A 15,096-nucleotide genomic window follows, 5' to 3' on the forward strand; every position below is an offset into this window, starting at 1 on the left:
CATCTCATTGCCTTCTAACTTCTCTCTTTAACGATTTTTCATTACAAAAGTATGGTGCTAAACTGGGGACATTCAGTGACCATCAGTACTTTTGAGAGGTATGACTGTGTGAATCTTGGATGGCTGAGGCCTACTACTTGATAATGGATGCATATAAGTCACATAAATCTTTGCTGTCACATGTTAAAGTAATTTCTGTACAAATCACCCACCTTTTACTTGCTTTGACTACCAAGTAACAGCATACAAGGATATGGCATTCATTCGTATTATTGTACAATATACTGCAGGTTCAACATTCACCTTGTAAATCTAGTAGATGCAACAATTTTAGTTCAGGGTTGAGTCTGTCTAATGCTAGCATCACACAGCCATTACATGGGTAGTTAAAAGTGAGTGTTGCCTGGCATCAATATTGCTATATGCATGTGTTTAAGAGGAAGGTTTTAGCCCCTTAGGTGATGAGTGCATGTGCTATGTACTGCCTCTTAGCCAATGTTAGGGCATATTGAGCATGTCTACATCTGCCTACACCCAAAACAACTGCTGGTTCCCCCCTTACTGCTCACCTGTATGTGGCTGTGGTGATCTTGTCATTGGTGATGGGATGTGAGCCCCTTCCTCTTGTTGATCCTGCTGAAGCTGTCTTCTCAGGATGATTTTGTGCAGCATAGCACATTCAGTGAATATTTTGTACATGTACGTGGATTGTACTCCAGGACTCCCCTGATATATCTAGGCATTGGAATCATGACGTCAGCAGCCAAAACACATGCTGTATGATATTTCTGGTTTCAGCACGTGCCTCATTATGGTGTTCTTTGGTGGCTAGGTGTGCATTTCTGATGGGTGTCATCAGCCATGGTTCTAGTGCATAACCTGCATCCCCCAGTAAATGACCACGTGAGATATCTCCCTAGTGAATATCTAATACAATTAAGAAGTGTGCCAGATATGTGAGTTTTAATAAATGGCTGGATTGCCAGCACACATGTTCAGGATGATTCCCTTTACATTACACAAGACTTGGCATTTAATGGAATGGAAGCCCTTTCTATTTATGTAGAGCCTTTCCTGTTCCCTGGGTGGTGCCTTAATTTCTATATGTCTGCAATCAATGGCACCCATTACTTCAGGTTAGTGTGCTACAGGGTCAAACTGCTGCACATTTCTAGCTCTGTCCTCAGGAGTACAGGGAAAATATATGTGGTGACTGGCATGTTGGAGCATAGCATTCAGGAACTGATGGAGGATCCTGGATGCTGATACCTGTGACACCCCCAGCATGTCTCCTGTTGGTCTCTGAAAGGTAACTGTAGCTAAAATTCTAAATTCTACACATATCTTTGTTTCCTCTGGTATGGGTTTCCCTCAGTTTGCCCTGGCTCTGTGGTGAGGACAACAGAGGTTGCAGAGCTCCTGTAGTGTGTCTCTATCCTCATTGTAGCATTCTACAATTTTCATGCCATGCAGACTGTGATATGTTAAACAGGGTCTGAAAACTCTTCTTCTTAGTCTTGGTCTATTAGCAGCAGCAGCATAGACTACAGTCTTTTTCACATACACATGAATTAAAGCAACAGCAGCCCCCTAATATTGTTTCTGTGTAGACACCTTTCCATAGCTGTATTCCAATAGGTTTTGGAATTTGCAGGGAAACTAGCACTGAGTCTACATGGTCGCTTTAGAGCTTGTTGAATAGCTCCTCCATCTTGGATTATTTGATTAGTATACAGTTCAGTTGTTTATGCTGTAATTAGCATGAAACAATGTTTATCTTGTTTGCGCAGCTCTACACACTGTGTAGAGACACTAACCAAATTTAAAACAGTGTGCTATCATGTAAACATTGTGAAGCGCAAATGGTGTAAATAGTCCATGTAGGCTTTATTGAATCTGGATGATTTTTATTTATTTATTTATTTTTTTAGAATGCATTTCTTTTCTATTTTAATGATTTTGGTTTTACATTATGAAAGAAAAAGGAAGAAATAATCAATGTTAACAAGACAGATGGAGTTTGCAGTCAGACTTTTATTTGCTTACAATATTCTGAAGTTTGCATATTATAAGTCTAAAGCATTCATTAATGTTTCTAAAACAAATCTGTAGTAAACGATGAAGAATTAAAAAGAAACCATACATTTTCTGACAACTATTTTTTTTCAGATTATTAGCTAATTTACTGCTTATCATACTTAATATGACTGCAGATAGTTTTTACTTGGTTACAATTTTTGAAGCTTGTTATATTATAAGCCTAAACATGCATTAATACTCTTAAAACCAATACTGTAAAACTCTGTTGTATTGCAGAGAAGATGATGTTGGAAGAAGGGTCTGACACAGATGTGGACTCACAGCACTGTAAAATTAACTCCAAGCTGCTATTTTATTGAGGCCAGCAGTAGGTCAGGTGATATTTACACAACTCTCTCTCTACACACACGAACACACACACACACACACACACACACACACACACACACACACACACACACACACACACACACACACAAACACACACACACACACACACACACACACACACACACAAGCTGAGTGCTGTGTGATTGGAATAACTATGAAATTAAGAAGATACATTACTTAATACAAGTGCCACAGCAGAAATGTGGTTGTTATAGTATAAGACTGAATTTTATAGACAATTACTTCAGCATTATGTTGTATAGACAATGATGTTGGGAGAAGGTTCTGGCATTGATGTGGATTCACCCTGCAAGTGTAAAAGTTTCTCAGAGCTATTGTTTTATTGAGGCCATCAGTAGTTATGGTCATATATACATGACACTATACACACACAAAAACACATAACTTGAATGTTATGAGATCAGAACTCCCTATTTATCTATTTATATAATCTAGAAGACACAGTACTTAACACAAATGGCACTTCAGAAGTTTGTTTTTTGCACTGTGACACTGCAGTGTAGATAAGATTAGCTTCTAATTTTGTGTCAAAGAAGATATTTTGATGTTGAAGGTGTTGTGCAAATCCGTATTTGTTGGTATGATGGAGTAAGTGAAATGTGACAAGTACCTGCCTTGTGTATATGAGACACACACACTTGTGAAACACAGGAGGGACAATTAATAATTTGTGGATCATTAGGTTATGATGATGGTTTGTAAACCTTAATGAATGATACTGATATGAACAATGGTATAGGCTCATGCATGAGCAATGTGGACTGTCAAAACCATGCAATACTTAATGTTCCAATGCAGGAGAGATAAAACATGAGGAATTGCATCTGTCAAGGCTGTAAGGGTCAGTGCTGCAGTGCAGCTCCAACTGTCCAGAATGCAGTAGACAGTTAACCACAGTGTTCAGTGCATTTCACAAGTACATTAAGCAATTTCCATGTAATGAAGCAATATAATCCAGTAACAGTACTTATTTGTGTTCAAAATCATTTCCTAAAGTGCACTGCCAAGAAACATATTTGTGTGGATGTTGGCAAAGTGTTAACACATGCATGATTATACTTGGATGTGTTGAACTCAGACTGGGAAGTAACAGTGTTCAGTGGTATTCAGTAGTAGCCCTTGTCAACCTTTGCACAAAAAAAAAATCAGAAAGGAAATGTTGTGATTCCAATTAAAGTTAGAACAGATCTTTTTTATCTTAACATGTTACATATATATGCTCTGCATGTTGTATCATACCTTTCCATGTTAGGGCCAAAGCTCAATTAAGAAATGAAGTGTTATGCTTGCTTTCCCTGTTTGAGCGACGTTAGGCTAAGAACAGTTCTCTGCTGAAGGAAAATGTGAAAACTGTTATTTTGCTTTGACTTCTAGAGTCTACCGCTTAAATAAATATGGACAAAGCCTAACAGAATGCAAGGACAAAGGCCCACAAATAGGGTCAGCTTTTAAATATTGCTCTTATAAACTTAGAAAGTTGCTAAAAATAAACAAATCTGTCTTAGCATGCATTTGTCTGAAGGATATGAAGTCTGAAACAGAAATCTGTATCATTATTTAATAACCGCAATCCACAGATCATTTCAGTGATTTGCCAGAAAATCACAAATTTTATAAGGAACAGGCCAACACCATGAGACAAAAATATGGACATTCTGCAAAAATCTGGACAGTTGAGAGGTATGGCAAACAGGCTTAGTGGTGATGCACGGCTGTCAGCACTCTAGATAGTGCTTAGTGGAGACAATTCAGCTGTCAACCTAGCTTTCTCTTTGACACAAAGTGTAAATTCACCGAGTTAAATAACAAAGTAGAACTGAAGCAAGATTTGACTCAAGTATGCAGATCATTTTACAAATAGTATCAGAATGTGATTATTATAACTTTTTATCATGACTTTAAGAATAGCTAGGAGTGACTATTATAAATATGTTGCATGGCCAAATTGCGTGACTAACAACTACTGAAATAATCCTTTATACCTACTACATGCTTCAAGGGAAATCACAAGTTAATTGGGTGTACAGTGTGGTGTAAGGTAAACACTCACCACATTTTGTAATAACACTTGAAATGCCTCCTACATCACATCACATCCTACAGTTGTTCAGTGCTAGCCCCCATGCAGATTTTGAGGACTACAACTGATAAAACAGAAGAGGCTTAGAAAGGAACACAGAGAACCCATTCACAAGAAAGACACAATAAAAACAGGCAGTAAGAGTTTTACCTAATGCTGGATTTGGACTATCGTCAAGATGAGGATATCCTACTTCATGTATGTCAAAATTCCACCTTTGAAGGGACAGTGATAACCTAGTCAGCCAATGGAAGACATAGATTTTATTCTTTAGCAAAGTAATGGAAGTCTGACAATGCCATAACATGACATTTGCATCCATCAGTCTAATGAATAGCCAGCAGTACAAAGGGTGAGAGATAAGGGGTGATGATAGAGACAGATGTACAGACACATATGAAAGGGTGGTGTGATGGGTCATTAATCCACATCTTTATGGTGTGTGCTCAGTATTCATCAGTCATGCTCTGTCAGTGACTGATGGCTCTGGGGATGAAGAAGCTGTGGGAGAGGCAAAACCAGATAAAGATATGAGTAGAATAAGGGTGGTTTATTGAATCTTCCTTATGGTCATGGTTATATTAGCAAATGCTTAACGGGATTAAAAGTAAGACATGTGTCATGAAACAGGTCATAAAAGTGCAACATCATAGAAAGAAATAATGTGACATACATCTGGAATCAAACCCTTGATGCTATGTTCAAAAATAAATATTCTGAGAACTGATTTCTGTGAACACTCCACAGAGAAATGTTAGAGTAACTGTTGCCAGTGATGTTTTTTACTCTGCCCTTACTCTATATTCCAATAGCACAGCACTTTGTGCAAGGATATTGTGACTACCACAGGTGATGGCAGCAACTGACCAAGTTTTACCATAGGACATGAACAGCCATTCACCATCACATAGCATTGGTGTGCCAATGACAAAATCATCATCCCCCACTACTACCACTCCCAGAAGGTACCACTGCACCAGATGCCAGGGCAGAGGTGCCTGAAGCAGATGGAGCAGGTAAGGCAGGGATTATGGATGCAGTACTGACAGCTTATGACCCTGAAGTGCTGGGTGGTGGTGCTGAAACCTGTGGAGGGAGGGCAGGCCAATCTTCAGTGGTCAGAATACCTCTTTGTGCTGCATGTCCATTTTTGTAAGCAGAAATGTATGACAACAGAACATTTTTAAGGCATATAAAATATCACCACCAATAAAAATAAAAAATAAATAAGTAAATTATGAAGAAGGGGTGGTGTGAGGGAAAAAAAGAGAGATAATTAGAGGAATTAAAGCCATGGCATATCACATGACTATATAATATCCTTAAATAAATAGTTAAGATTATCCAGTCTATTCACCCTTGCCACACCCAGGTATGATAGGAAGGTTTTATTCTGTTGTACCATTAATCAATTGCACTTTTATGATATCATAAATACAACTATTTATTGCAGTATTGACATACTGCATGCAATTACAATACTTATTAGGCTTACAGTAAAACTTGCAGCATACATACCCTGTGCCTCTTTGAGGCATGTTAACCTGTCTTGTTGCACCTCATTGTTCACTGAAATGTCTTCGGCAGCTGTACAACAGAGAAGAAGAGAAAAAGAGGCAGTAAAACATATTGAATAACAGTACTGGCTTTGTCCTGCATTCTATAGTATTTACTACTAATGATCAGTATACTTACCCAATTGATGGACGTCAGTAGTTCTAAATTCATCCACGCATTGGCTAAGGAGGTCTTTATTGAACCATTTCAGGTCACTGTAGTGCGACAACAATTTTCTCTAGTGCATGGGATATCATTTGCATTACGGACAGCCTGGTCAATCTGTTCCAAGCCTCAGTCTTTTACTGAGACCCAGTGTAGTCCCCCTGCAGCCGCCCACAGCTGTAATAGGTTCATAGGTAGTTACTAGGCTATCTGCCCGAGGGCATTTATAAGCCTAGCCAGACAGTGTCGGCTTTCACTGCCCCATTGATTACAGAACTGATCCTCCATCAAGCAGAGCCAATGAAGTGATCCCAGGGGTGTATTTTCTGTTACCCATCCACTCATCAAAGTTTCTTTTCAAGAGTGTTAGTGAGGGGCTCTGCCTGATGTAATTTGGAATTTTATTCCAAAGCATGGGGAGTCTCTGTGACAGGAATCTATCCCTCCAGCATGTTCTATTTTTTGTTGTGGTGAGGTTTAGCTCACTAGAGCACGTGGCTTGCAGTGACTTGGACTTTTTTAGGTGGAGCATGTCCATCAATTCTGAGTTGGACATGGCTTTGTAAGTCAGGCAGAGATCACCTCTGAGTAAGCGATATGCCACTGAGTACAGCCGGAGTTTTTTCAGTCAGGCTGCATAGGACATATGTTTGAAACCAGTAATCCTCTTGGTGAGGTACTTTTGTGGTCTTTCCAGCTGTTGGAAGTGTCTTGTGAGGTACATCCCGAATGGGGCATTTACTCTATGATGGGTCTAATGAGTGATGAGTAGAGGGGCATTATAACCTCTTTATTTCTAGATGCGAACCCTTTAATAATTAGATGGGACACATAGAAGGATTTCATAACTACTTTGGCAATATGATTGTAAAAGGAGAGATTACTGTCTACCTGGGTCCCCAGATCTCTTATTACCTCTTCTGTATTTAGGGGGCTGCCACCTATGTGGTAATTTGTGGGTGTTTTGTTTTTCCCAAATGGGATGACTATGCATTTTTTGGCATTTAGCTTGAGACCATGACTTTGACACCATTTGTCCATCTCAGTAAAGACCTTTTGGAGGATCTCCGTGTCAGCCAGAGAGTAAATTATGGCTCCCAGTTTGCAGTCATCGGCGAACTTGGTTAGCCATAGTCCTCCTGTGTTTCCCAGTACTTCTGAGAAGTATATGCCAAACAGTAGGGGTCCCAGGACTGAGGCTTGTGGGACACCACTTGTGACTGGTTTAGAATTGGACCTGGATCCCACTATTCTTACCGTGTGAGTTCTGTCTGTAAGCCAGTTGGCAACCCATCTCGTGACGTAGGGGTTTATGTTCAGGCTGGTGAGTTTTTCTGTAATACCCAAGTGGAGAATGGTGTCAAAAGCCTTAGCGAGGTCAAGGTAGGCTGTGTGAACCATCTTTCCCTCATCTATAGCCTTGGTGACTGTCTCGAAGAAGTCAACCAGGTTTAATAAGCATGATCTGCCCTTAAGAAAGCCGAACAAGGTCGGGTCAAGTGTTTAGAGGTTCCCAATGTCTTTGCTAATGAGTTCCATGATGATGCACTCCATATCCTTGCAGACCAGGCTAGTCAGGCTTATGAGGCGATAGTTACCAGGGTCAGTTGTGGCCCCTCCTTTGTGGAGAGGAATAACCATTGCTGTGCACCATTCTATGGGCATGTAGCCTGTGGAGAGGCTGAGGTTGAACAGCGTGTTTAGCTGGGGGGTTAGCTCATTCTGTAGTTCATGCAAGACGCAGCCTGGGACACCATCTGGTCCCACTGATGCTGTTTTTTATGCTTCACAAGTAGTGCCAGAAAAGTCCTGTACTCTCAACACCAACACTCTGTACTCTAAATTCAGCATCACCATTTCCCACACCATTCATGCCTACAGACGTCAGGCAGTAACTCTGTGTCTGAAATGGTGCTAAATTCCAATCTCATGTTTAACAGCTACTGTGCAAACACACACAACCATGCTTTCTGCATTTGCATGCTGGAAAGCACAGAGATGCATTTGCAAACAAAGAGGAAGGTATTTTATCAAACAACAATGAAGGCGTGAAACATGGCAGTGAGATTTGCCATTTATGAAGTTTAACCTATTCACTCCTTTTCATATGGTCAACATTGACAGGTTCAGTGGCTTTAATTGTTATCCTTGATGCTTTGGAGGTTAAAGAGGATGACTTGGCACATAACTTTCTGGAATTACATACTGCAAATAGTTAGTTGGCCAATGTTGGAATCCGGCCTAAGAAAGAAATAATGCATACATTTCAATGAAGGAGATTATTTATCAGTGTTAGGACTATTCCATTTCAGCCATTGCTATTACAGATAAGCTGCATTCAGTATAAATGGAGATATACATCAGATGGGCGTGTATGTGTGTGTGACTTTATGAAGTCCTATGAAATGCATTCCCACGAAAGAGCCATTATTACTGTTTGTAAATATATGGCAGATGGACAGACTTTCATAAGCTGATTAATACAGGCTGAGGTATGATACATACATACTTCACTACACGTACTGTCCTAAATACAGAGCTGGGCTATGAGAGGAGAGAAGATGATTTAAACTTAAGTACTCTGCCCATCATAGTTATGCAAGTGCATTTTAATTCATTATCATAATTATTCTGCTTAAACAGTTACAAACACATTCAACTGTTTCATAATGAAATCATTAATGAGATATGCTACTTAGAAACTTTATTTATCAAAGTAATAATTTAGAAATTGCATTCTAACATTCTTTGTAAAGATAAGTGCTATTTTGATTTAAACCCTCGATCACATATGTTTTATTTCTAATGTCGGTGCACTTACACTTTGTGCCACACAAGTCCATGCACTGCTGCTAAACCTATTAGCACTACAAAAGGATGCCCAAATAAAATGTTTCACTTTTTTCCTTAAGCAGTTAAGCTTGATTCCATGCTGCTCAACAGTGAGCAAGTACGCAAGTACACAAGACAAGAAACACAAAAAAAGTATATGAAGTTCTGATGAAAGTAAATCATAAATCTTGAGTAATAATTTCTACATTCACTTCACAAAGCATGGATATGAACCCCAAGGCAACTCTGTTATGGGTCAAAAGTCACTGCATTTGCAGCTTTTGCCACAGAAAGAGAAATATATCATGTGTGCATATTACTGATACCATGTGGTGGTGACAAAACCGTTTCTGCTAATGAAGATTGCAGAAATGAAAGTGCTCACTCTTTCCTTCAAATGTGAGCCCTGTTTGTGCTCTGGTAAGCAGTGCTGACATTACAGAGGCAAAAAACATATATAACAAGTTTTACTCTACACAGCAACACACAAGCTGTACTTTCATATCTGCTGCAAACATTGCAAGCAGCCTGGGGCTTCAAGGAGGATTCAAACCCTGCATCCTCTCGGCTGTTTCTTTAAAATAATTTCATTTCACCTATATGTTACAATGATACTTAGATGTTATGTAGAATTTCCTTTCTGACTACTGTTCAGAGGGCTGCAGTAAAGTGCATCTCTGCCACTCTAAAATGTGCTACTGACGGCATGCCAAATTAAATTTCTCAGTCTATACCTCTGGCAGTGGATATTTGTTCACTGCTTTGAAAAAAATGAGGAACACAAAAAAATATGTCACTAGTAAAAAAATATCAAGGAATAATAATGAAAAGGCTAACATTTCCTAGATCTGTGTGTGTTACAACCTGATATATATACTCAGAAAAATATACATTAACTCAGGTAAACAGCACACTGTCTGGAACTGAACCATCAATTCAGTGCAATAACAACACACAGTAACACTTGCAAGCTATTAGCAACTGACAATTGTCTTTGCTCCTCCTGGCAGTCCTGGGACATGTGCATGCAATCATGTAGCTACTTGCACCATGTTTACATCCCCTACAACAAGTGATTTTTTGGTATTCAGGAATGTTAATGTATCCCACTTCATTTGCATTTTTACAGTGCTCAGAGGGTTTTATCTACTCTATATTAAGGTAATGGTGTAGCTAGTGAAGTGTAAGGAGTGGGGACTGAATGGATACAGATGGACTATTACTGCTAGTTACTTGGAGGAGATCAGTCTACAAATTACTGCCCTATTTCATACAGTATGTTTGTCCTCTTCACAAACTGCTTAAATGTTCATATTTTGAATGTATTTCAATATGCAATAGAAACAAGAATGTTGATATGTATGCAATTTTAAAAATTCACTGCTGGTATACTGCATGTACATATGTTCTTGCTGTGCTTTCTGACTTAGTATGGTTACATTGCAGTATTGTGTTATCATTTGCTATTGAGTGACTGACTCAACCGTGTGGGTGACTCATTGGATAGGATGAAAGACACACTGGACTGGGCAGTGTTTGTGAAGGAACATTTACTGGGGGAGGGTTGGCTTTAATATGTCTGTAGAGCCACAACATCCTCTGGTGTTAGCCGACTTGGCCATGCCAGATCCCACTCCCATACTGGTGCTACTTCTACTGGTCCATCAGTGATTGAGATGTCTACACCCAGATGTGTTAGGCCATGAGGTTGTGGTCCTGGAAGAAGTCATGAAGAAACCTTATATAGCAGATATCGCTCATGTTCAAGTAGCATCTCCACTTTAAACCAGGGATGTGGAAGTGGCAGTGTAACTCCTGACAGAGGTAGTTTGTGTGGTTGGGGGCAATGGTACTGAACTGACAGCTCTACTATGCACATATCACACCTGTCTGACATGGCAGGGTGTAGTGCTAACTCAGAGCTTGATTTTGTTCATGCAGACACACATATCATCATCATCAGCACCCTTTTTTCCATTTTCTACTTGGGTTTGGGGTATCGTGTTAACTGTCGCTATCTCTCTCGATTCAGAGCTGCACTCCTGCCTTCTTCAACACTCATGCTTGGCCATTACAGATCTTCTCTCACATAATCCATCCACCTCTTTGCTGGATGTCTTTGTTTCTTTTTATCTTCTTCACCAGATTGTCTTCTGCTTTTCTGCACATGTGCCTGGACTACCATAATCTCTCTCTTTGATCTTTTCTGCAATAGGTGCTACTTTAGTTTCTGCTCTTTTGACCTCATTTCTTCATCTGTCCCACAGTGTGCATCCTACCACCCATCTAAGCACTTCATTTCCATCACCAATAGCTTCCTCATTTGCTCTGCCTTTACTGCCCAGGTTTCTGTACCATACAGTAGTAATTGTTGCACTACTGTTTTGTACACCTTATTTTTCACCTTTTTGGCATTCTTCTGTCAAAGACTGCACTTGATAATCTACATCAGTTGACTGCAGCCACTCTGATTCTAGCTTTGACCTCTTCATTCAGACTTCCCTTCTACTCAACCACCCCTCCCAGACACTTGAAGCTGTTAACCTGTTCCACTGTCTTCCCTTCTATCTCAACTTTCAGCTTCTTCTGATTTCCCCAATTTGCTGCCATTACCACTGTTGTATCTGTTCTCAGTTTCATCCCACATGCCTTCATAGGTTCATAGATTTATAGGTGTGTACTAGGCTAATGGCCCTGGAGCATTTACAAGCCTAGCCCATAGAAACAAGTTCCCTGGCATCGTGCCACCCAACGTTAGTTCCCAGTGCCTCTATCAAGTAGAGCCACTGGAGTGATCCCTGGGTTGAACTTTCTATTTCCCACCCACTCATCAAGATTTCTTTTGAAGATGGCCAGTGAGGTGCTCTGCTTGACATGTTTGAGAAGTCTATTCCAGAGCATGGGCAGTCTATGGGTTATGAACCTGTCCCTTCAGCATGTTCTGTTGATTGTGGTAATGAGGTTGAGGTCTCTGGAGCATGTGGTGTGGAAGGATTGGGATTTCTTTAGATGTAGCATTTATAACAGAGCTGAGTCAGACATGGCTTTGTAAGTCAAGCAGAGATTGCCTCTTAGTAGATGATATGAGACAGAGAATAGCTGGAGTTTTTTGAGTTTGTCCATGTAGGACATGTGATTAAGGCCTGGAATCCTCTTCATGAGGTACTTTTGTGGCCTTTCCAGCTGTTGCATGTGTCTAGCTAGGTACATGCCAAATGGATCATTATACTCGATGATTGGCCTAATGAGGGAAGAGCAGAGAGAGATGATGACCTCTTTCTTCTTGGATACAAAACTCTTGGTAATGAGATGTGCCACATAGAAGGACTTTCTGACCACAGTTGCAAAGTGGTGGTCGGAGAGGTTGCTGTCCACCTCTGTCCCCAGACCTCTTAATATGCCTTCAGTGTTCAGTGGGCTCCCATTGATGTGGTAATTAGTGGGATCTGAGTTTTTACCAATAGGGATGATAGCGCATTTTTTGGCATTAAGCTTAAGGCCATGGTTTCAACACCAGTCATTGGTCTCAGTGAGGCCTTTCTGTAGGATGTCTACATCACTTGGGGAGTTAATAATGGCTCCCAGCTTGCAGTTGTCTGCATACTTGGTCAGCAAGAATCCCTCCATGTTGGCCTGGAGTTCTGAGAAGTAGATGCCAAACAGGAAAGGACCAAGGACCAATCCCTGTGGGACTCCACTCATGACTGGATGGCAGTCTGACTTGTAGTCCACTACTTTCACACTGTAGGTTCTATCTGTGAGCTAGTTTGCAACCCACTTAGTGAAATAGGAGTTGATGCCTAGTTTGGTGAGTTTATCAACAATTCCTGAGTGGGGAATGGTATCAAATGCCTTGGCCAGATTGAGGTAGGCTGTATGAACTGCCTTGCCCTCATCCACAGCTCTGGTGACTGACTCAAAGAAGTCAACCAGGTTGAGCAGACATGATCTACCTTTCACAAAACCAATTTGCGTGGGATCTAGAGTTTGGAGATACCCTATATCCTTGTTAATTAGGTCCATGATGATGCGCTCCATAGCCTTACATATCAAACTCATCAGGCTAATGGGGTGATAATTCCCAGGGTCTGTAATTGCTCCCCCTTTATGGAGAAGGATGGCTGTAGCAGTACACCATTCGGTAGGAACAAAGCCTGAGGTGAGACTGTGATTGAACAGGGCACACAGATGTGGTACCAGTACACTTTGTAGTTCATGTAGAACACATACAGGGATATTGTCAGGTCCCGTGGAAGCTGTATTCTTAGCCTTGGGCAGTGCAGCTTTAACCTGTGCTGCAGTAAAGCAAGGTGCCTGGCATTTCTCTGGTATTGTGATTGGTCCTTTGGAGGGGGGAATGGGTAAAGTTGGCACTGAATCTGTCAGTCAGTAGTTTGGAAATATCTGTTGGCTCAGTATAGGAGGTACCATTGTGCAGTAACTCAGGGCAAACCTGGGTATTGCCATGGAGATTCTTGATATAACTATAGAAGGCTTTGTGGTTGTTTTTAGTGTCTGCAGCAATTCTGCCTTTATAGCTGGCTTGAAAGGTTTTGATGAGGGGATCTCAACTTTTTGTTGAGGCTAATAAGGGAGTTTTTCCAGTCTTGGGAATTCGCCTTTTTCTTCAATAGTTTCTTCCTTCTGTTGTAGAGTTTATTAATGGCAAGGGACCACCAGATTAGCATCCATTTTTTTGGAGGAGAGTGTCTTGGTTCTGTTGGGTATGGCTAGTTCCATGCATTTATGTACATGTTAGTACAGTGCATTGGTGTATGATTCAGCAGTCATGCATCTATTTTCCATTGATATAGGTGCAGTGAAGTTATCCACCTCTGTTTTTAGGAGCCCAAAGTCAGCTTTGGCGAAGTTTTTCATGGCGGTTACCTTTGCGTGGGGTGTGGGTGAGATGTGGATTTCCATGGTGATTAGTTTGTGGTTGGATCTATCCAGGGCAGAATTGACTATCAGTGTAGAGCAATGGTTGCCCATGTTTGTAATAACCAGGTCAAGGATATTGCTTCCTCTAGTGGGGGTAAGAATGAGCTGGTAATAAGTAAAAAGTAAGACGCTGACTGAATATAACGGACCAACAACATTTATTTTAAACAAATAACTGAGCGCTTTCACGCACATACAACATGGGTTTCTTCTTTAAATGAAAAAACAGAGCAGCTACTTTATATAAAAGACAGATAAAAAACCAAGAACCAATCACCTTTCAAATACAATTATACAATTTATCAATTTTTCAATTAAAACATAAATCAATCAGTTTGCCATTACTAAAATAAATAAGATATAACTACTTATAAAAATATAAATATGTACATGTATATACTAAAAGTTATAAATACATTTGTATAATATAGTAAATATATAAATATAAATATAATACAGATATAAATATAAAATATATATACAATCTGTAAGAATGCTATTTAAATTGATAATAAGATCTAAAATTTCTATATAATATAAGATTTCATTTTTAAATAACTTGAAATTGATGCATGTTCATTTAATCCTGGTTGTGTACAGGCGTTCAGCCTAAGCTGCCATAGACATTCTTTAGTCTCCAGCAATGTGTTCAAATCACCTTCACTGTTACTATTAATATCTGGTACCCTATCAATAATGAAAAACAAAAATCTCTTAAAGGATTAAATGAACATGCATCAATTTCAAGTTATTTAAACATGAAATCTTATATTATATAGAAATTTTAGATCTTATTATCAATTTAAATAGCATTCTTACAGATTGTATATATATATTTTATATTTATATTTGTATTATATTTATATTTATATATTTACTATATTATACAAATGTATTTATAACTTTTAGTATATACATGTACATATTTATAGTTTTATAAGTAGTTATATCTTATTTATTTTAGTAATGGCAAACTGATTGATTTATGTTTTAATTGAAAAATTGATAAATTATATAATTGTATTTGAAAGGTGATTGGTTCTTGTTTTTTTATCTGTCTTTTATATAAA

The sequence above is a fragment of the Protopterus annectens genome, chromosome 3.part0 (genome assembly GCF_019279795.1).
Source record: "Protopterus annectens isolate FY-2018-M chromosome 3.part0, PAN1.0, whole genome shotgun sequence".
Taxonomy (NCBI): Eukaryota; Metazoa; Chordata; order Ceratodontiformes; family Protopteridae; genus Protopterus; species Protopterus annectens.